At 41.0% G+C, this 23,663-nt stretch overlaps 1 protein-coding gene across 1 annotated transcript in view; it reads left to right on the top strand.

Annotated features, from left to right (window-relative positions):
- Nucleotides 1–23,663, top strand: part of STPG2 (sperm tail PG-rich repeat containing 2) — a 213,773-nt gene that overhangs the window by 48,927 nt on the left and 141,183 nt on the right. The window lies entirely within an intron of this gene.

Raw genomic sequence — 23,663 nt, 5'->3', positions numbered from 1 at the left:
CAATGTGTGATAGAATCTGGAAGTCAAGCCTTATGAGGAATTATTGAGGGAATTACGTGTGTTTAGCCTGGTAAAGAGAAGACTGTGAGAAGACATATGATAGCCATCTTCAAATATCTAAAGGGCTTTCACATGGAGGTTGGAGCAAGCTTGTTTTCTCCTGCTCCAGAGAGTAGGACTCAAACCAATGGATTCAAGTTACAAGAAAGGAGGTTCCGATTAAACATCAGGAAGTACTTTCTGACAGTAAGCACTGTTTTAACTGTGGAATGGACTCCCATGAGAGGTGGGAGACTCTTCTTCCTTGGAGAATTTAAAGCAGAGGTTTCATTACCATTTGTCATGTATGATCTAGTTGAGACTCTTGCATTGCAGGAGGTTGGACTAGATGACTCTTGGGATCCCTTCCAACCCTACAATTCTATGATTATATGGATTTACCAAGCCACTCCTTTGTGGCGTGGTTGTGTCCTATATGAATGGCTTCCATCTCCACTTTCTTTTGGTACATGTGGAGATGTATGTTCTGGATACTGGAACCCTCTTAGAACACTTACATGGAGTCATCTGCAAAGCATTGGTTTCCCTACTGTATGCCACAGAATGTCTTTATCTGAAAAAAGGGGATCTGTAATAATATGTTTTGCCATTTGTGTGCTTCCTGTGGGGAAGGATGTGCTTTCTGCCAATTAATTGCTTTACAATATCCTTAACAGACAGCCCATTAGTATATAATGAAGACCAGATGCTCAGAAATTTAGTCTTGTCCCGTGAAATGAGCTCCATGTTGACTATGCAAGTAACAAAATGTTATTACAAACAAACTTAAGAAAAGAGATGTGGATATCTATGAAATCCTTGACTAAATATCTACTAAATAGTGATGTTCAGTAGGAAAGATATATATGGAAAATGAGATAGAAACTGTGGTTTGAAAAGAGAATAAATATTGATATATGCCACTGACAACTTGTATAGGACTCTGCAGTCGTTTTACAGCACTGCTGTAGTATATATATATTTAGCATACATACACGAAAATATTTTACTGTAAATGAAAGTCAAATAATACTCTGATTGTTTCAGAGTAAACTTGATTTAAAAAATAAATTATATCTCCCAGGATTTTATAACTCAGTGCTTCATAAAGGTTTTCCATTGTAATGGATTATGATATTTATGCTTTAATATATTTTAATCCTATATTAAGCTGTTTTTATTGTACTGTTGAACGACTGGTTATGGTCTTTGACTAAGTAATAAAAATTTGAATTTGTATCAAAAATCTTGGCTCTCCATTCCCTCTGGCAATCATTGGGAGCTTCATGAACTGAGACCCCCTTGACATGTACTTGAAGTGGCATGGTGTTTGGGCTGTGCTGAGGGCAGCAAGCACTTTGAGGTGAGTCTGGAACTGGGAACCAGGAGCCACTAGTCAGGCAAATATTTGGAACTGATGAGCAAGGCAGTGTAGAGTATGTATTTCTGGAGATGCTGCGAGTCCTGTTCTTTCTGTACATTCCCTTCTAAGCTACCCTGGCACTGCTAGCTCGGAATGTTAAGTGATGTCATGACCTTCCTATCTATCTGTATACATCCTCTCCTTATCACCACAGTCTCGTCTGTCGCTTATTTCAACCCAACAAGGCAGGACTGAAGGACAAATTACAGTGTAGGATCAAGGAAAAAGCTGGGAGTCAAGACCAAAGAATATACAGGACCAGAGGACAAACAAGGAATTGGAGCCAAGAGGCATGCAAGAGGACAGGAAGAACTTGTTAAAGCAAGGCTCAGCCAAAAAAAGAAGTCATTTGTTCTCTTGTTCATGCAAAGAAACTTTCAATGGGTAGGCAAAATTGGTTTAGAAGGTTGTTCTTTAAGAAGGCGGCCACCTACTGTTTAAATCAGGGTTTTCTAAACTTGGGTCTCCAGCTGCTGTTGGCCTACAACTACCATCATCTCTTGCTAGCAGGGCCAATGGTCAGGGATGATGGGAATTGTAGTCTAAAATCAGCTGGTGACCCAAGTTTGGGAAATGCTGGTTTAAAAGGTTCATGACATGAGGCAGGCACACAGAGACGCCAGCAGCTTCTGACACATGGTTTCTGTCTTACTCATTTTGTGAGGTTTCCTGAAGGCCCCTCTTTTGCCTCAAAACATCACTGGGCAAAAATCTGGTGCAGTTCTAGTTACCGTGTAGTGCAGAGCAGCGGCTCATGGGGAAAAAAAGATTATAGGCCCTTATTACTTTTTATTTATTCATTTTCAGTTTTTAATTTTTAATTTTTTCAGTTTTCAAAAAAATACAGTATGGATTTCCTTGCTTAAAGCAGGATTCATAGTAATGAGGAAATCAGCAACTGTGGTTGGTTTGTGGGTTTAAAAAATATGTATATGTGCGGAAGAGCAAGTAAGGTCTTTAAAAAAAAAATATTCCCCAAAGTGTATAAAGGGCACGTTTGCTTCACAATGCTATTATGTGATTAAAAACAAATTATAAAGTTCTGTAGTGAAAATGGTTCCTATTAAATTTGACGAGGAAGCTATCAGATGTAATCCACTATTATTATGCTGCTATAATGAGAACTGGTTGTAGGCTGCCATTAGACTGTTAATAGTGCATTGTACCACAGAGAGATACAGAGCATCATTTAAATAAAAAAGTGTTTATCACAAGTAAATAGCATTAGTCAGTTATGGGGAGAGAGTGCTTGCAAATCGTTCTATAAGTCTGCCCATCTCAATATTGTCCTTCCGTAATCCACTTAACACCACACAGATCACAAAGGAATTTGTTTCCTTCTTCCAAAATAGCTTTTGCGTTTTTGATACTGCTAACCTTTGGTTAAACAGAAACTGTGCACGTAAAATAAAATAAAAACAAAAACAGGCTTAATTCACTTGTTCTAATTCTTTAGTAGGGTTTAAGCTCCTTAGCACTCTTAAATCCAGTTTGGGATCCAAGCTAGGCATGGGGGAAGACAGATTCATGTGCTAAGCACTTTTGTCTAAGCTGCATAGAAAAAGGTCTGAAATAGGTTATCTGTTCGCAATAGCCGAAGAGGCAGAACAGTCCCCTCCTCTCCAGTAGCTGAGTGGTAGAGAATCTGCTTTGCATGCATCTCCAGAAATGCTGGGAAGCTGTGGCCAAACAATGTAGACAATATTGAGCTAGATGGACAAATAAATGGTCTGTTCCTTCCTGACAGTTTACTTCCCTTAAGTCTCTTCTCCCAGTGCTTTTCTACTCAGCTGTGTACCAGTTCCAGAAGTGCTCTTGGCTGAGAGAAGGGAGCTGTGACTAAAAAGACAAAGGGTTCTGGTCTCAGCATCTAGGAGCTATTTTTTGTCTTTTGTATTCAGTTCTGGCTTGAACCTCTATCCCAGGAAACCTGGTCTACTGTTTGGATATTTGCTTAGCTGTCTTCTCTCCAATCACCCAACATGCACATTCATAGTTGTGAGATAGTCAAGCAATAATTTTTGTTGAAATTAAACAGCAGCAGCAATAAATTTGCAACATAGAGAAAATTCAAAGATCTACACAAGTTCAAAATTTGGTTAAAGGTCTTTGTCGTTACCTTTTCTTTTACCTAAGACGCAAACTGTTAATTGGTGTTGTTTGCTTTTTCTGAAAACAAAAATGGGTTTAAAATATCCCAGCAGATGGCAGCAAAAAAGACTCCTGTGGTTCCATTTTGAATACTATAGCTTTGCCACTATCAACAGCAGATCAGAAACACAAGTAGTAGAAACCACCCATTTGTGATTCTATCCAATAGGAATTGCAAAGCAAGATCCAAACTGCTGGTTAATAATTTCTTACTCTCTCTGTGTTTGTGTACACACACATATAAATCAGCATATGCAAACTTTTATGCAAATATGTATAGTATTTTGCCCTCTTGCTTTGGTGATGGCCACCCTACCAAGGGTGGTGGTGGGGCCGCTTACATATAGTTGGAAAAGAGAAAATTCAGTGCAGCACCAACAAAAGATGGTGTAGATTTGCATAAAACTAGCACATGCAGATTTATATGCATAAATGAAAAAAAAAGTCTAAATAGAAAAATAAAACATCTCACTATAGTGGGAGAAACTGAGCAGGTGACGTGGGTGCCTGCCTGCTCATTCTGTTGTCTAGGTGCAGCTGACAGGCAATTTTAAGGCCCCCCCTCCTTTCCTACGCATTTTAATTTTTTAATTGGACTTGGGCAGGACAGCCGTTCATAAAGAAGACTGCTTCCTGTAATGTTGGGCGCATGGCTATCCTACTTCCTAATAGTGATTTCAGCCATGTAAATTGAACCCATCTAATTGTGATTATGGGACGCGGGTGGCACTGTAGGTAAAACCTCAGCGCCTAGGACTTGCTGATCACATGGTCGGCGGTTCGAATCCCCGCGGCGGGGTGCGCTCCCGTCGTTCGGTCCCAGTGCCTGCCAACCTAGCAGTTCGAAAGCACCTCCGGGTGCAAGTAGATAAATAGGGGCCGCTTACCAGCGGGAAGGTAAACGGCGTTCCGTGTGCTGCGCTAGCTCGCCAGATGCAGCTTGTCACGCTGGCCACGTGACCCGGAAGTGTCTGCGGACAGCGCTGGCTCCTGGCCTATAGAGTGAGATGAGCGCACAACCCTAGAGTCTGGCAAGACTGGCCCGTACGGGCAGGGGTACCTTTACCTTTACCTTTAATTGTGATTAGATGAAGAAACAACTTCACTGTCCTAAGGCAATAATGTGAACATACCCTTACTATATCAGTCTGTTTATTCCCATTCTATCCACTCCAATTGCCACTGGCTCTTAAAAGTCTCAGGATGAAGTTTGTCTTACCCTGCTACCTGATATACCGTACTTTGAAGTAGATATACTGGGGATTGAAGATGAGACTCCTCTGCATTAAACCCATTGTCCTTTGCTGCTGTGCTGTGGCTCTATTCCTCTTAGAAGTTGAGCAGTCTTGGCCCAAGCAAAACAAGTTAGAATTCAGCTAATCATTAACATGCTAATCAAGCCCTGCATGGTTTGAGAAAATTCTAATTGTAACAGATTGTTCTAAAATGAAACAATCCCTGATGCATTCCTGTAAGTTTCTTCCTCATTTGCTGTGCTAATGGAGGAATAAGATTTATATACTTGTCAGAGTAAAAAATAAAGCTTATAGGCTTCGTCTGGTTATTTTTCAAATTTCAGAAACATTATGTCACTCATGCTGTGCTTTCAGTTTTCACTTAAAAGGCATCATTGCAGAGCCTGCTGTGTGATTGTTCTTTGTCTATCCCTGAGACCCTCAAAACTCGTAAGTTTCACCTATTTCACTTCATTACCCATCCTGCATCTGTTGCCTTGAATTAAAATCATTTTTACCTATCAAAGAAAGCAATTGCATTAAAATTTCATTTAACCAAATCGTTTGGGTCCTAGGATTTGGTTACGAATAACTGAAATTCAGTTGTAGGGCAATTGTAGTCCTGGCTTTACTTGCTTGACAAAGACAGTGTGAATATAAAAGGGCTATCACTGAGCAAAAGGACTTGGTAGTTACTGCTGACTGAGGTGTTTATCTTTTGCATTAAAACTTTTGCATGATTTCACATGTGAGAATTTAATATTCATTTTATGAAATAAATTACCCTATTAGCTGTACAGTAGTTTAATTGTATTTTATGTTCATCTTATGCTGTGATGCCATATGGCAGTGCAGAGCTGAGACTCTCTAATCATTTACACATTTCTTTCTTTTCCTACAGTAAATTATCCTTCCAGGAATTTGTAAAGTGTCTGTGTTCTATATATTATTCATCTTTAAAAGCTGTTACCTGCAGACCAAGGCTTTGAGACAGAAGTAGCTAAACTTGTTTCTGCAAGTTATATGGTCTAGATATGTATTTATATGCAAAGTATATGGTTTATTTGTTTTTCTGGTGCATAAACAAACCAGGACGCCTTGGCTTTGCATTACATCTGAACCTGGGATTATGACTTATTTCTCCCTTACAAACCATGATAGCTAGCCAACTTGAAGCCATGGTTTCTCATTGGTTTGTTTGTCCTGCTTGTACCAGGGGAGGAACAAAGTGAGAGCGATCAGGCAGGCTATACCAGCATGCTGCTAAATTCTCATTAAACCACAATAAGGAAGAAAGTATGATTTATCATGATGTGTGAACATGGACCCTCACTGCATCTTTATTCCAGCTTCTTCTCTTTTTCATTAGCCTTGATCCTTTCTCATCCCCATATCTCTTATTTCTCACCTGTGCCAGTCTCAGAGGTCTTTAAGATGGCGCAAGATGGCGCTACTAGGATGGTTCATTTTCTCATGTATTTCTTGCATAGTTGTAGTTGTAGTGATCACTGTATCTGAAATACTTCTGCTTTTTGGTTGATCAAGCCAACTTTCTTTCATATCCTCCCCCTCCCCCAAGTTTTTATTGCCATATAAATATCCACACAATGTTTAAACTGTTAATTCCTGATTAATTTTATTCTTGATCCCCTTAATCATGCACAGTCCAGCTTCTTTAGCTTTTTCCTCTCCTCTTAGACTATAATCCCAGGGAACAGAGACTATGTGCACTCTTGGTTTTATTGATTTTTGCGTAGCACACACATATCATGATTCACGATATATTGCCAGGTCAAAATTATGAAATCGATATCACGATATGAGCTTCAAAATGGTTTTGGATGATATATCAATATATTGTCCTGCCCTAGTCATAACCTGTGCTAAAAATGCCCCATGACTTTTTTAAATTTTAAAAATATGTCCATCCCAAAACATAAGCAGGTGTCTTAGCCCTGGTCAGATCATTGGTATGTCTAGCCCAGTATTCTCTGTTCTGGCTTACAGCAGTTCTCCATGGTTACAGGTATTGATCTTGAGATCCTTTTAACTGGAAATGCTGGGGATTGAACATGGAAGTGTTCATGTGCTATACCGCTGAATGATGGCCCTTCTCTGTATGGCCCCTAATTATGTATTTGCACAATATGTTGCTCAGTGATTGGCTCTTTCTCCCTTGGCTGCCCACTCCTTATGAATCAAATGGATACCACCTTGAATTTACACTGGTCATCTGAATATTTGAACTGCCTGTAGCGAGGATACTTCCTGACAGCAGCCTAACTTTGTAGGCGTCAGCCAGACTGTCAGCTTTGAAAGCTGTAACTGCTTCTTCCTCCCTTGAAGGAAGTCTTTTTCACCTTTTGATCTCAATGCCAAAATGTGAACAGAATTAATCTATTTTGGTCCCATGTTTTATGCAAAAAATCTACAGCAACATTTACAGCAAGGAAAATATGACATATTCCTCTAGCAGCCAGCTGCTTAAGCTCTTTGCATCTTGCTGTTTAGAAAGTCAATTTATTTTTTGCACAACTTATGCGCTCATATAAATAAATTTGAAACTCTTGCAGAATGAGACACAGTAATCAGTTCAAACTCAGCAGTTGGCAGCTATTAATTGCCATTTACACACATTTAAATGCAAGACTTGTGATTGCTTTGATTCATAAAATGTTGAAGATATTTTTAATGGGGATTTTTTAAAAAAATCCTGCACTTATTTGGAAGTAGAGAATTATATTCATGTTGGTTTTCTTTAAAGAAGGCTAATTGCTATCATTCAGTAGGTCAGAGAGTAGTATGGTCATAAATATAAGGTGATCAGTGTCTTTCTGCTCTTATGAGTTGCACAAAATGCCACTTTGATCAAGATGGTGATGTGATACTGTATATTGAAACAACTACTATTTATGAAAAAAAATGTTCTGCAGATGACTTCTGTAAATCCTGTACATACTAATTATACATGGTACCATGAAGAATTAGAACTCTGGCCAAAGGACAGTGTTGTCAGCTGTCTCACTGTTGACCCAGGAATTTGCAGAAGAGATGATGAGCTATGAATTGACTACATTCTCAGCCTCCCCATTCTGCCTTGGCCCTCTCCCATAGTTGCCTCCAACATGTCCCAGCTCAGTGTGGTTCAGGTCCCAGCTGTCTCTGCTACCATCTTCTAGTCCATGGCCAGCACTGTCACCTCTGCTGCATTATGGAAAGCACCCACCTATGCTAAGCCTACCTCACTTGCTTTTCCCCTCCCCAATTGACTCCTGCATTAGCTGTCAATATTACCATTGGGACCATAACCAATAATGAGAGACCAACTGACCCCAGGCACTAGCCCAACATGAAAGAGGTAGCTGGGTTTTTCCTCTCCTCCTCCTTCCTTGACCAGCATCCTGGGGTTAGATGGTTTCATTGCTCCCTTTTCAGTCCTGCTGGGCTTCCCCAGCCTCTTCCCTGCACGTAGCACAGTGGCAAAGCAGACCCCTGCAGCCAGCAGGATTCTACCGTCTGCTCATCAGCTGGTTCTTATGCTGTCACATAGTTGAAAGGGGCTTTCCACCTGTCAAATGCACGGCTTTGCGAGTCTCCTCTCCCTCCCCTTTTAAGCTCTCAGCCTCAGAATTTAATTTCTTATTTATTTATTTCATATAAATTACAAACCACTGGATTGTAGCCTCCCTCAAAGCAGTTTAGGGGAAAAAACCATAAAACAAGAAAGGAATCAAAAAGAAAAAGTAACAGCAATAATTCAAGACTTTCAAAAAGTTAAGATAACAATAACTAAAAACAGATCAAAATAGAATTTATCTGAAAAACTGCCTTCCACTCCATTGCTTGATAAAGGCATTATGATCAGCAAATGGAAACTGGTTTTGCCATAACCTGATGATTATCGGCCCGTGGTAACACCGAGATTTGCTTTTTTACTGATGATACTAGTGTTGTGGAATAATGAGAAGCCCCATCAGTATTGGCATTCCACCAATGGACATTTTAAAAATTCCTCCAGCTCCTGAAGTCACATGTATTTAGGGGGCCATTCCCCTGAACTTAAATTTCTGATCTTACTGTTTTAACTATTTTTAAAACTGTTTTGATAGTGGTGCATTTTAATTGACTTGCTTTGTTGTGGATTTTATTGAAGACTATTTTAATGCTCTGATAAATTGTTTTTGCGAATTTTAATTTTGCATGGACGTTATAATTGATCTTATAGTTGTAAACTGCTTGCACTCACAAATACCAAGTTAAGCAGGGGCTGTGTAAATCTGCAAGGTTATGTCACATTTTTATGATGGACATTATGGTAGAGTAGTGGAAGAGGCCTAGTTCCTAGGCAATGCCTAGTTCCAGTACTGAATACAATAATTCCACAGTGATGCTTACAATATCCAGAAACAGCTATCCAAAATGTGACTGTCTTATAGTTTTAATGTATTGTTATTGCCTAATTTCAATTAGGTATTGTTGGGTTTTCATTACTGGAACCTTAAAAATGTGAGTGGCTTATAAATGCTGACAAGACTTTTAACTAGGAGGCGTCACTGTTAAAAAATAATAATGATTGAGCATGTTGGCTATAAATAGATGAGACATTTTACTCATTTACCACTGAAAGTCATTTAATAATTCCACGCTGAGTCCCCTTTCAACAAATTTAATGAAAACCAGCATGATATTGTGGCAGCTTCTATTGGATTTTTCTGCCATTTTCGTATGCGCCGTGGTGTGAGTGATTAAAATAGCATCTAATAAACTAGTATTAAAGGCTCTCCATCTTCCATGTGTCTCACAAACTGACATAGACCTTTATAGACTTTTCCTCCTCCTCTCCTGAAGGGTGTCCTTGTTTTTCTTTTCATTACCTGGGAACTAAAAATGGTTAAACAGGAGTTTTGGGGCACTCTTCCCTCCTCATTCCAAGAACCAGTGTGAAGCTATTTTGAGGCAATCCTAGCAGGAAGTAATGAGCTGATTTTCAGCCTACTGTGAAACTTTATTAATCTGAAGAGACCATTCTGAAATCCACTTGATGAGCTCTGGAGTAACAGAGCCCTGTGGCCATGCCATTATTTATTGGTCTTCTTGGATGCTTTAAGCTATGAAATGCCACTTTCACTTCTTGAATATCTTTTTACTGTTTTGCTTTCATCCTTTTATGTCTTATAGAGATATTAATAAGGTTGCATTGCACCCAGGATAAAAGGCGAAAGATTTGCTTTCACTTCTTGAATATATATTTTCCGGCATTTGGAGATATCAAAGCTACATCAAAAGCATTGATTGAATATGAAACAGCTTTACGTTGAGTTGCTTACAAGAGTTGTGTCCAATATGTCTACATAACTATCCCACAAATGCAAGGATTTGTGTTTGCGCTATGGGACACTGCACATTCTCCAAATCTGGGAACCCCCAGAGCATTTTTAGGGGGTGTGGGAGGAGGAGGGGGGAAGAAGCCCTGTTGCGCTATAAATCTTTATGCCTTATGCTACTTAGTCTTGCATTGGATACAAACCAAAATCACTGCATCCTGTTTTTTAAAAGTTGTTTCCACTTTTCCAACCTGTGTCCTCCAGATGATGTTGGACTACAACTCCTAATAATAATAATAATAATAATAAATTTTATTTATATCCCGCCCTCCCCAGCTGAAGCCGGGCTCAGGGCGGCTAACAACAATCAAATAATCAAACAATCAAATAATCCAACATTCTAAAAACATTTCATTATAAAAATTAATTATTGTATACATTAGCCTTGTATAGGCAGTGTGTGCATAGTGTTGCAGCCAGAGAAGAAACTCAATCCATCAAGGGCTCTCTCCTTTACAAAAATGCTTTATCCCATATGAAAGCTGACAATACTATGCCAGTAGATGTTTCAACTTCATCAAGTATTTTTCCCCTTTAGCAGATGGGACTGTACTGTGCATCCTTAGAGAGTTATACCTCAATAGAGATGTCCTTTGGGTGAAATAAATGCTAACTTGTCCATTAATAAGCCGTTGATCCCGCAGTTGTTTATATTGATAGATGTGTTGCACCGGCCTCTGATTGCTGATTTAGGGAGCCCTGGCTGTCATCGGGGAAATCCCTGGTTTGTTCCAGATTTTAGGCAACATAAATCAAATCAGTCAGATGTCATTAAATGCCCACAACACAAATAAGTTTTAACTGTAGGTGACAATAAATGGTTCTACAGAGACGGCTGTTATATATTCCAAGGAGTTGTCACCTGACAGCTTTTACTACTTGTGCCTTGGTTTTTGATAAACGATTCAGCCTTGATAAAAACTAATTTTCAGATACTTCATGACAGGGCTCTGCCCAGCATCTTCCCCAGCAGCAGCTCTCAGCTAGCTCAGTCATGCGAGCTCAGAAGCAGAACGCTGCTGTTAAAATATATGTGGCTGTCTGTATGCTGCAGCCTTTGATGAGTTCTTCTGTGGATAGGAAAGTGACTCATCTGAGGACTTGGGGCAGCTGATGGAAGGATCCCAAGTGCTCCCTGCAACAAGAGCCAAAGAGTAACACAGAAGTGGTAGACCATAATCCTAGGATCCATCTGTACAAAAGTATCATATTGTGTATGAATGTAAGATTGGAATGAAGGAAGGAGAGGTCAGGTCCTATGTAATTACCTAATTTCGAAAACAAATCTGCCCAGCTTGTAATGCTTGAGTGTATTTATGAATACAATACTTTTTAATCTTGGCAATTAAAACATTTTAATCTTAGACTCAAATATCAAGAGCTTTCTATCAGGTAATGCTGATTTGCCAGCTGTGATCCTATCTAGAAAGGACAGGCCTTGCCTTTGTGACTCTAGTGCAGGGGTGGGTAAACGTCTTTTGTTCAAGGGCCATATTCACTCTTGGCCAGCCTGCCACAGGCTGCAAGCCAATGCGGAATGTGGCCAAAAGTGAGTTTGGTCACCCCACACTTTCTTGTGTGCACAGACACAGAGGCACACAATCTCCCCCCCCCCCCAGCTAATTCATGTCCATGCTGTTGGGGATAAGATGGTCAGAGCATATGATGCTAAATGGATTGCACTGGCTCTCATTTCCAGGCCTAATTTAGTAAGAAGCTGGTGTTAACCAATAAAGCAGAGATGAGGGACCTGTGGCCCTCCACATGTGGTGGGACTCCAGCTCCCATTAGCCCTACTCAAGATGATGGGGGTTGGGCTCCAGTAACATTTGGAGGGCCACAGGTTCCCCATTCCACTATAAAGCTAAAAAATGGCTTGGAACTAGGTTATCCAAAGATTTGCCTTCACTTGCACCAGCCTGAGTGTACTTTAAGATAAGCCTCAGCAACTCTTCTCAAATGCTTGCTGGTATGGTCTGTTAGGTTGTTGTTAGAAAAACGCTGGGGCCTAATTTGAATAGTAGAATGCCTGGCATCTGGTGGGCAGGGCTTTTGTGTTCTGCTCCAGAATCGGCCCCCGCCCCTTCCGTGTGTTCAGTTAGAGAGACCAACTGTCAATCTTGCCTCATGACATTGTTTTAGTTTCTCTCGGGCAGTACGTTATTGTGTTACAATTTCCTTTTATTATTAAAGCTTTGTTTGACATGTACGTGGACCACTTACTCTGCAGAAGAATGGTGGAATATCCTAAACTTGGGTGAGTGAGGGGATATTGCCAGTCTGACAGGAGAATTGATTTTTTAAATCACCCCAGCCTCCACAACAGTTGTTAGGTATAATTAAGAGGGCCCTTGTAAGCGTGACCCCACGATTGTGTGCAAATGGCAGCTTCTTTTCCAGCTTTTAAACAGGCACTGGAAATGCATTTGTTTTGGAGAGGCTTTGAGTGAATATGCTGTCACACAATAGAATTTTAAATGGCTGAAGGATTTTTAAAGTTTGGCTGGTTTCAAATTAGTTTTGCTAAGTGGGCATGTTTTAGGCCTTTCATTTTATTTGGTTACTTTTATAACTTGTATTAATTTCATCTAGGGTGGTATTCAATGTTAGTCTTACTCAGAGTAGACCCATTGAAGTTAATTGAAGTGACTAACTTAGGTTCATTAATTTTGATGGGTCTTCTCAGAGTAGCACTTAAATTAGTTTATGTTTTGTGTATTTTAACTTTTAATAGAAGGTGCATTAGGAAGGTAGTACCCTAAAAAAGAGGGACGCGGGTGGCACTGTGGTCTAAGCCACAGAGCCTAGGGCTTGCCGGTCAGAAGGTTGGCAGTTCGAATCCCCGCGACGGGGTGAGCTCCCGTTTCTCGGTCCCTGCTCCTGCCAACCTAGCAGTTCAAAAGCACGTCAAGTGCAAGTAGATAAATAGGTACCGCTCTGGTGGGAAGGTAAACGGCGTTTCCGTGTGCTGCTCTGGTTTGCCAGAAGCGGCTTAGTCATGCTGGCCACATGACCTGGAAGCTGTACGCCAGCTCCTTCGGCCAGTAAAGCGAGATGAGCGCCGCAACCCCAGAGTTGTCTGCGACTAGACCTAATGGTCAGGGGTCTCTTTACCTTTACCTTACCCTAAAAAAGAAGGTAAATAAACACACATTTGAAGCATAGGTTAAAAATAGAATAGGTTTTTATATTTTATTGGTTGTATCCTACTCAGAGTGGGGTAGGCAAACCTATTAATTTCACTAGTTGCACTTTGAATAGGACTAGTATTAGATATAACCCTTTGTGAGTATTTTTGCAAAGTTTTCAGCACCCAAATAATTTGCTTACCCAGCTGGAACTTCAGTCTAATGTGGATTCTGTTGGCCTCTGGCAGAGCAAAATATTAAAGGAAGATACTCATTTATCTGAGAAAAAGACAAGATCATTTGATATAGTTACCTTTTGCTTTCATGACTCTTCTCTGGAAGTCATGGCCTAGAGAGAATACTGTTAAATTTCTTCTGCAGTAATTACGTTCTGAGAGCTACCTCCGTGGATTTATTTTCTTTATACCGGGAGAGACAGTTTTAGGAAAATCAGAACAATACTTAATTTCTTTCCTGGTGCAGTTTCATTAGAACTTGTCCTCAAAACATTGACACAATAATTGAATGTGAAGGCTCCCTGAGCATCAGTGTCCGTCATAGTCCTGTGCTGATCAGCCACGGTGGAGCTCAATGGCGGGAGAGGCCAGCCAACCAGCCAGGTCTCAGGGAGGTACTTGCCTGGAGGCAGAATCCATATGCAAGGTTCACTCCAGTCCTGAGGTCAGGAGTATTTCAGTTCACGTAGTCAGACGGTCTGCGGGTTCTGTGCCATGAATGTGGCAGGAGGAAGAGGAAGGGGGTGGGCAGTCAGATGGAGGAAAAGTTACAGGAAGACACAGAGATTGAAGAGAGAATCCTAGAGAAAGTCGGGTCATTTCGAATCTCCCCTGTCACCTCCACTGTCTTCAAGAATGAGGAGGGGCATAAAGGGACAGGAGCAGTTGGAGCTGACACATAGGAGAAGTAGCTGGTTGCTTGTGTGCATCAGTTGAGAGGGTTTAAATGTGCTGATGGAGGCATGGTTGTGTTGTTGCTTCAGCTGTTTGGGTCACAGCACAGGTTTGAAGGAGATGCCTAGCTAGCTGTTTAACAGGAGCGGTGCATGTGACTTTTCACTTTAGGAGTTGATGTAATTGAGTGCTGTGCCAATAAATAACTAAACTTCCATTTGCGTGTCCTCATTGTGGGACTGAGGGTACTTGAGACACTGTGTTGACTTGTCAGCACAGGATATAGAAAGCCTCTCCTCTTTCCTGAGGGGAGGGGTTGTGAGCGGGTTTTGCTTCTTGCACTTTGCAGTGGGTGTGGATGGTCCACTGCATCACAAAGAGTCCCTGACCTGCGTCATGCCCGCAGCCAGCCAATATGGCTGGCTGGGGGGAGTGGTTTGCTGTTCTTAAATGAGTGCGGGACTGTGGCTCAGCCTGTTTGTTTCCTTCACATACGGATCTCCCTCCCTCTATTCTTGTTCATTCCACACCTGACCTTGCTGTGGACCTTGGTTGGTCGCCTGTTGAAGGGGCCTAGTAGGATTTTTTTCCACTTGGCAGATTGGCACCAGCCATTTGTTTTTTTGCCTACCTCGTAGCAAATTGTCACAACTATGTAAAGTTTGGCTGTTAGGCATTAGAAAATGCATTGTGTTTTGGAGGAGAAGTTGTGGCCATCACCTGCCCTTCCCCTTGATGGGTATTCCATTAAAGGAATCCAGCAGTTGTGGTTCCTGTCTGAAACCCAGGTGGTGGCTAGGGCCATGGCACAACCCTCCGGTGACTCTAGGGGAGAGTTTCCAGTTGATTTGCATCAACAAGCTCCCCCTACAGGTTGTTAACCCTTGTGTGACTCCCTGCAGAGCGGACAGGAGTTAAGTATAGTCAGTTCGGATCCATTGCCTAAGCCAATACCCCTCACATTCTCTAACCAATAAAGTTGTGGCCTTTTTTAGCCCATTAACCTAAATTACTTGTGTCCACGTGTCTTATTTCATCACAAATAGGGGAGCGGGGCCTCGATTCACAACTCCTTCTGCAGAAATAAAATTTATTAAATGTGTTAATATGAATGGAAGACAAGAACTCTAGCTGTTGCTATGAGACTAAGGTCAGGACTGAATTTAATTGGATTAATCAAGATTTTGGAAGCAGGAATAAATAAGAACTTTGTACCCTGAAACCCAGCACACGAGAAGTCACACAAATTGTATAATTTGCTTTATAACTGATATATATTTGGATGCGAATTGTAATTTGACATTGATAAAATGTGGCTGTTATTGGACTTCAGTAATTGAAAATTAATAAAAATTATTTAATCAGGGTTCATAATTATTTTTGTGTATGATTACCTCCTTAAGGACTGTAAAATATGCTGTGTGACTCACTCTAGCTATGGTGTCCTGCAAATGTTTTATTTTTGAAATACTAGGGTATATGAAGTATTTTTCCTTGTTTTTGAAGTACTCACAATAGCAAGTTGGAGAAGTTATATAACAGACCTACTTTCAAAACATATTTGCCTTCTCCCAGGTGTATCATTTTCATTTATATTTGTAAAACTGAAGTAGATGGACTAGTACTCTAAAGTGCTCAATAATTTTCTTTTTGAATACAGAGGCATGTGTGTGTTTAATATATTAAAAAAATAAGACTGCCATTCCTAAATTTGGATGTAAGCAACCTTGACTGTGAAATTTCAAAACTTGATGATAATAATATTTAATAACAAAATTATTACCAGAATTTTTACATTTACTTTTGATATATGAAGCTGTAGAGTCACAATGACTGTGATCCAGACATTTAAAAATTATTCAATGAATAATGCAAAACACAATTTAGTGTAATCCTATAAAGTATATGAAAAAATTAAAAATAACTTTTGATCATGACAGTTCTTCAATAGTATTAATGAATGATAGACTCCTTTATAAAGTGTCTCATCTTTTTATGTCTGATATAGATATTAGTAAGATTACATTGCAGCCAGAATAAAATTGAATTACAATTACATGTCAGTCTTTTGTGCATTTCAGTATCTGAAACAGAGTTCAAAACCTACAAGGAGTATGATTGGATTTTTAAAGAACTTGTATGGGAGATTTTTTAGACTTTTTAATACAAAGCACTTGTCATCTGAACAGTTAGCTGATCTCAGATGCGCATCTGACTTGAAATATGCCGAGTTCCTGGATGCTGGTGAAGTATCTTTTCTGTATGGTTATGTGAAATATAAGGTGATATGAGACTTGGAACCTATGAAGGTGGGGATGTGATGATGGAAATAGTATTAACCCAAAGCAAGGTTCCTAGTTGCTCAGACCAGAGAGTAAGCCTGATCTATAACTTTTTACAAGGACTATGAAATATCCTTCTCCAGCCTACTTGTGCAAGAAGGCTTCTGTGGTTGATGGCCATGACTCCCCTGTACTCAGAGCCGTAGCTAGGTGATCTTGCGCCCCTGGCAGAACTGTCCAGATTGCACCCCTTAGACACGGACAAATTGGCTCTTCTTTCTGCCTCTCCTCCAACCCCGCCCCTTTGCACCCAATCATTTCCTCACGCACTTCACCTTGTAATAAATTCTTTTTTGCAATGAATTCTGATTGAAGGAGGCCAAAACAGAAAGAGGACACCAAGATGGGGAAGCCTGACCTAGATAGGTATCTCCCCACATACGCGCGGGTTACGTTCCGGGCTCCTGCGTGCATATGTGAAGTCACATAAAGTGGGGAGCACCCCACTGTAATAGGGAGGAGGGCATGGGAGCCAACTCCTTGGGGCCAAGGTTCCTTTGCCCCCCTCCAAAATATTTGAGGTCGCCCCCCGTTAATGGGCATTGCCATTCAGGTAGTGTTTGTGTGCGCTCCGTCTCGTATTATACAGGGCGGTACTTATCCCCCATATATTTTATTCAAATTGGCACCCTTGAAGGAGTGTGTGTGAGAGGAGAGAGAGAGAAGTGACTCCAGAGTAGGCAGGCTTTGAAGTTGGCGACTTCCCCTCCCCCCCCAGCACCCGGAGAGGCAGGGTCGCGGGAAGTGAGGTGGACCTTCCCGGCTCCAACCCCAAGTGAGGTCCGGGAGAGGCAGAGCTTGTGGCTCATGGCCAAACGGGATGGGGCCCTGGGGCATGCGCAAGTTCCCCCGCCAGGCTGCCCAGCCAGTCCAGTGCGGCACCCGGCTGCCAGGAGGGCCAAGGGGTGAGGGGAGCAGCTGGGAGCAGCTGCTGCCCAGTTCGCCCTCTTCCCTGCCCTGCCTGGGCTGCAGGTAGGGACCGCTGGCTGGACAGGGCGCCTGGTGGAAGGTCTCAGCAGCTGATTTTGCAACCCCCCTCACCTGCGCCTTTGGTGGGGGCCCACCTCACCACCCACTAGCTACGGCCCTGCCTGTACTTCTTTACTTTGCCCAAAACTAATGGGAGGTGCACAGCTTAAATCCCCACCTTTCACCCTTTAGATTACTTCAGGTCATTGGAGTCCTGATAGCTGGTTGGAAATGAGCCAGTGTCAAAGATTGTGGCCTACAAACCAAAGTACAGCATTCAGACTAGGGGAAGGGGTAATGAAGAGGGAGAGAGACAGAAAGTTATAGTCACACCCTGAGTTTAGGTTGCAAATGATGGCCTTTGGGAAGCCAAGAAGAATTTGGCTTTGCCCCGTTTGACTCTGAGAATAAATGAAGGTATTTGCAATTTTCCAGTAAAGTGTGGTTCATTTCAGAGTCAAAACAAACCAAACGGGTTTTGCGTTCCAGCCTGTTTTTGGGCTCCTTAAATAGTAGAAGTGAGTGTGGAATGCTTCACTGCAATCGAAGATGAAGGCTGCTGGTATCACCTGGCAATCTCATGTGGGAGAAAATTCCTTTAATATTCCAATTATGCTGATTAATTAAAGCTTCCAGTTGAAGCGAAACTTGTTCATTAAACCTCCCTAAGGTGTATAGAAAAAGTGTTCACACTACTGTAACAGAGTGGCTCTCACATAATGCCCCAGTGTGCTTCCATAAATCAGGAAAACAGCTGTCCAAATAACGTCAAGTGTCAGTAAAAAGCTGAAGTAGAATGGACCCACAAACACAAACAGAGACAGAAAACTGGAGGATGGATGAGTGAAAGGGACAAAAGAGCAGCAAAACAGAGCAAGAAGCAAAACTTGGATCCCTTTTGACTGGCAGGTGTTCTCATTTCCCCCCCTTGTTGTTTATCACAATGTGATAACAAGAGGGGGGTGGAATGAAAGTATCATCTTTAGTCATTGGATAAGGTAGTCCAGAGAAGTGAACATGAAAAATTGTGTGCAATGCTGTCTCTTCAGTTTTGATTCCCATTCTGCTGTCCACAGTTTCCATTTTGCCCATAATTCCCCATTCTTAATGCTATTGAAATCCTTGAGCTGAAGCTTATGTAACTGAGTGCAGGATTATAGATCAAATTTATATTCAAGTAGGAGACCTGACATCAAGGAAATCAAGGTGTGACTGAGAACATTAATAGACTTAGGTTGCATTTGCGTCTTTGGTTACCCTGTTTGATGGAAGAGAAGCTATATAACCAATATCTTAGAAAATGGGCTCTCGGAAAATGTTAAAACTATGCTACATAGAATCTTTCCACATATAACTTGTTTCTGGCTTCTTGTTTACATTCTGTAGGACAGGGTAGCTAACCATTTTTGGCCTGTTGTCTGCATTCTAGTTATGCAAGGCTCTAAGGTGCTCTATCATGCACCATACCTATATCCGCATGTGCAGACTCCAAACCCACATGCAGATCCAGTGCTGGATCCTCCTCCACTTTCCAGATGGGTGATCGTTGGAAAGATTTAAATCTCTCCTCTGCTTAGGGCTGGGTTTGTAGTCTCACCTGATGATTAATCTCATGAGCATGGGAAGGGAGAAATTTGTATCCCACCCCTGGCACTGACTTGAGTGAGTGTCAAAATTGAGATACAGGTTGATCCCTCCTCCTGCAAAAGCTGTACACCAGTGGAGATCCACCCTCCTTCCTTCCCATGGAGAGGCTAATGCAGCCATCATGTTACGAGAGGATGATAATGACAGAAGTTAGGGCAACCTGTCTGGAAAGCTGCTATGGCCTCTGGTTGGTCCACATCCACTATATGGTATCAAATGACCTAAAGTAGTAGTGGGGTCCACCAAATGTGTTGAACTGCAACTCACACCATCCTTGATTATTGGCAATGCTGTCTGGGGCTCTTGAAAGGCAGAATCCAACAATATCTGAAGGGCCCTTATCTAAGCAAAGCCTAGTTTGCTAATTTACAGCTTTTTAAAGGTAGATTAATTATTTGTTGACTCTGGGGATCATCACGTGAAGTGTCCAGGATATTGGTCTGAGCTTTTAACATATTTTCTCCTGACCCCATCTTTTCTCCTTTTACTATGTCACATCAGTGATTATGTTCTGCTGCTCAATGGAAGATCTGAGATTGTGATTTTATCAAAGAACAGGACCTTATCAGAATGCAGGCATCTGGAAATAAAAATATAATTGTGCATCAATGTCCAAGTAAAAACATTCTCAAAGCAGTGTAAAATGAAACTGAATGGTTGGATGTTCCGATGGAAGTCTTTGCTGCATTTACAATTTTAAGTCCTTTCACTTGCGACATTTGATACTTAACCAAGAATTATTGTCGTCATTATTAATACTAATGTTTCTTTGATGTTGATTAAAAATATTAATATAGCAACTTAGCAGAAAGGGTTTATACATGATGGAAGAGTAAATGTTTTAGCTTAATTGGAAACTATTAAATTTGAAGTAAACAGGTTCATCTTGGATAATAAATTAGCACTCTTCAATTGGAATGAAGCGAGAACTGTTAAGAATTGCTGAATAAGGAAATACATTATCACTTCACACTCAGTATATAAATGTAAATAATCATCTGGCTGCACATTTTTTATAAGCACAATTCCTAATGTTAGATTGAGGCTCTTGCTTGCTGTGCTGTTGCATTTCTTACAGAAAAAAATGGGTACTTGGTGGTGTTTGGTGGATTTTTCCTTCCCCCATTGTATTTCATGCATCTATCTTTTTTTGTAGCAATTATTTTAGTTGTATTTAAGACTCCTAAAATGTAGAACTTGAATGGGCACCATTATCAAGGTTGTACTTAGCACCATTGATGGTGCTAGGTAAATACTTCAATTCATAAAGACCACACACACACACACACACACACACACACACAAACACAAGCACCAGAGGACTGAGCTATCATTTTTGGTAGATTTCATAACTGAGTGGTGCTGAGGCATGGGAAGACTTGGCCTTTGAGAGATTTCTCTTCCAGATCTACCCTTCAGTTACTTCTCAATAGGTAGACCTGTTGTCTGTCTACAGGTAGACATGGCATCCAGACAGAAAAAAGATAACCAAAAATATATGTACAAAAAATACAAAGCCAACAAGTTCTGCATTTGAAAACTACTGGTAACACAGAAATCCTAGAACACCTCCCTGCCATATACATTAATGTACCTCAGATGGGTGGGCTATAAATAATAATAGTAATAATAATAATAATAATAATAATAATTATACCAAGAGTTAAAACACTAAAGGAAATACCAATTTGCAGTTAAACAAGACAAATGCAGAGAAAAATCTAAATGAAAAGAGGCAACTGTCAGTAGCCATTAAGAGGGAAAATGCTCCAAGCAAAAGGACAACTCCAAAAATTTAGCTGTACAGTTATAAAATTAAGCATTTCATTTTTGTATGTGTAATGTAATGGAGGGTGATTAGTTGCATCTTGAGATGCAATTTTCTGAACCTCCTCGAAAACAACAGTCGAGAACAGCTAAGATTGAGGGCAAGTCCACCACATATGGAAATATGTATCCAGATTTTTGTTATGCAGCACTGAAGCCCTCAACTAAATCTCTGGCTCCTTGCAGCCCTTAATTAATTAATTTACTGCTGGAGTCACCTTCACAGCCTCTCTGAATTTCCCTAAACATACCCCCAACACACCAGGATAACAATACAGGACTATATTTCAGAGCTGTCATCTATAACTCTGACTCATCCCTCCCACCAGCAAAATGACCAAAGCAACACTGAGATACTTAGCAGAGCTTATTTAATTGATGTGCTCTGCCACAGCCTTAATAATAATGGACTTTATCAGCATTGGAAGGGTATTTTTTAAAATGTTTATAACCTGGGGCAAGGTGGGGGGAATCCACCCTCCATGAAATAAAGCCTGGAAAGATGTTCTTTTGTCAGCATTTGTTTTTGGATCGACACACTGCTGTTTAGTCACAGCTACACTAAACTACACAACTACACAGTGGGCAGCAACCACTTCTCTGCCAGGGAAGATCAACATTAAAAAAGCTTTAAAATGAGCCAGGAAGCCTGTGGGTGTGCCGCTGTAAACTTTTTTTGGGGTCTAATTAGCTAGATCAGTTTTCTTAAATGTAAATCATAGCTGTGACTTGATTCATTGACTAAAATCACTGAAGCTAATTTCTCACAAAACAAACAAGCAGAACAGTACCTGCACATTTCGTTTCTTAACTTAAGTTGAAGGAGGGCTGGCATATATAGCAGAAAACTCTGTGTCCTAAGAGTGGCAAGAATTATATAATCCCTGTTACTTGCTGTTCGTGTCCTCAATGCTTACTGCTAATTATCCAGTATGAATGTTGCATGTATAACTAGTCTGAAGTATTCAAAAGGCGGTAGATGAGTAATTCATGGGTAAATGGTTGATAAAACTGCGGTCCCTCTACCTCCCTGATACACCAGGATGCGGTGTGACTGACGGGACACTGCAAAAGAGAAATAGCTTTTGTCTCACTGCACAGATGTGACATTGTGGTTGAGACTACTGTTTCTCAACCTTTTTCTGGCCATGGCCCCCTTCCAACCTTGTTTCCTTTCTGTGCCCAACCCCTTTCCTACTGGTAGAAAGGTAGCTATTTAAATGTTTTGTTTGTAAGTAGAACATATTTCGTTTATAATTTTTATAATTTATACAAAATACAGTCACATAAAAACGTGTATTTCTTGATAAATGTGGTTGGTGACTAGAAACAAGCTTTTTTATATCCAGTTCACCTGAGTACTGTATACCAAATACAAAGTGGAAAATGCCATGAAACACAATTTTGCTTGATCACAAAAGTGTGGAAACCTTTTAGATAGTGTATTCTTTATCCAACAATGTTCTGCAGCAACATACCTCCTTTCTCAGTAATGGTTGCACGGCAAAACAGCACCCCATACCCCTTGCCTGTGACAAACGAGGTGCAGACAGCTTGGTGCATACTGAAGTTCTCACCCTGGGCCAGCTGGGGGATACTGTAGATAGTTCAGGTCCACATATGCAAATAAGGGATTGAAAGTGACGTTCAGTGATTGGATGTTGTTGTTGTTGTTGTTTAGTCGTTCAGTCGTGTCCGACTCTTCGTGACCCCATGGACCAGAGCACGCCAGGCACTCCTGTCTTCCACTGCCACCCGCAGTTTGGTCAGATTCATGTTTGTAGCTTCGAGAACACTGTCTAACCATCTCGTCCTCTGTCGTCCCCTTCTCCTTGTGCCCTCCATCTTTCCCAACATCAGGGTCTTTTCCAGTGAGTCTTCTCTTCTCATGAGGTGGCCAAAGTATTGGAGCCTCAGCTTCACGATCTGCCCTTCCAGTGAGCACTCAGGGCTGATTTCCTTAAGAATGGATGCATCTTAAGAATGGATGCAGTGATTGGATAGTTACAGAAAATGGTTACTGTTGCGTTCTAGTGGAGCTCTATATAAGCAGGCTGGCTGAACCCTTCAGTTCAGTTCTGTTCTGGCTTGTGAATAAACAAGAGCTGTTTGAAGAATCGCTGTGTCGTCTGATATGTTCACCCACAACTAAGCACATACAGTGGTGGAGTGCAGAAGTAAGAGGGAGAAGGAAGTAGAAGCGATGTTGCCGCAGAGTGCACATGGTGATCCATCCACTAGGAAGCACAGTCACTTCACTCTACTTCTCTATTTTTCTATTTTCTATTTTTTCCTCTATTTTCTTCACTTCTCTGTTTTCTTTACCTCTCACTTTTGTGGCCCCCTCTCATGCTGCGGTCCCCTATTTATGCAATTTTCACCTATGCCCCCCTTGGAATATCCTGCAGGCCCCCGGTTGGGAAACACTGGTTTAGACCACGATTTCAGTGCAGCTGCATGACTCCATTGCTGCTGCAGTTGTTGCACTCCATTCCATCGTAAACACATCATTGCTAGCACATCGGCTTACATGAATTAGGTGCTTGTTTTTAAGTTAGCAGGTGCCTTTTTGGAGCTTGTGGTTTCCCTACAATGGACACAGAACTT

Source organism: Podarcis tiliguerta (assembly GCF_965153285.1).
Source record: "Podarcis tiliguerta genome assembly, chromosome: 9".
NCBI lineage: Eukaryota > Metazoa > Chordata > Lepidosauria > Squamata > Lacertidae > Podarcis > Podarcis tiliguerta.
This window is presented reverse-complemented; position numbering and strand designations above follow the sequence as displayed.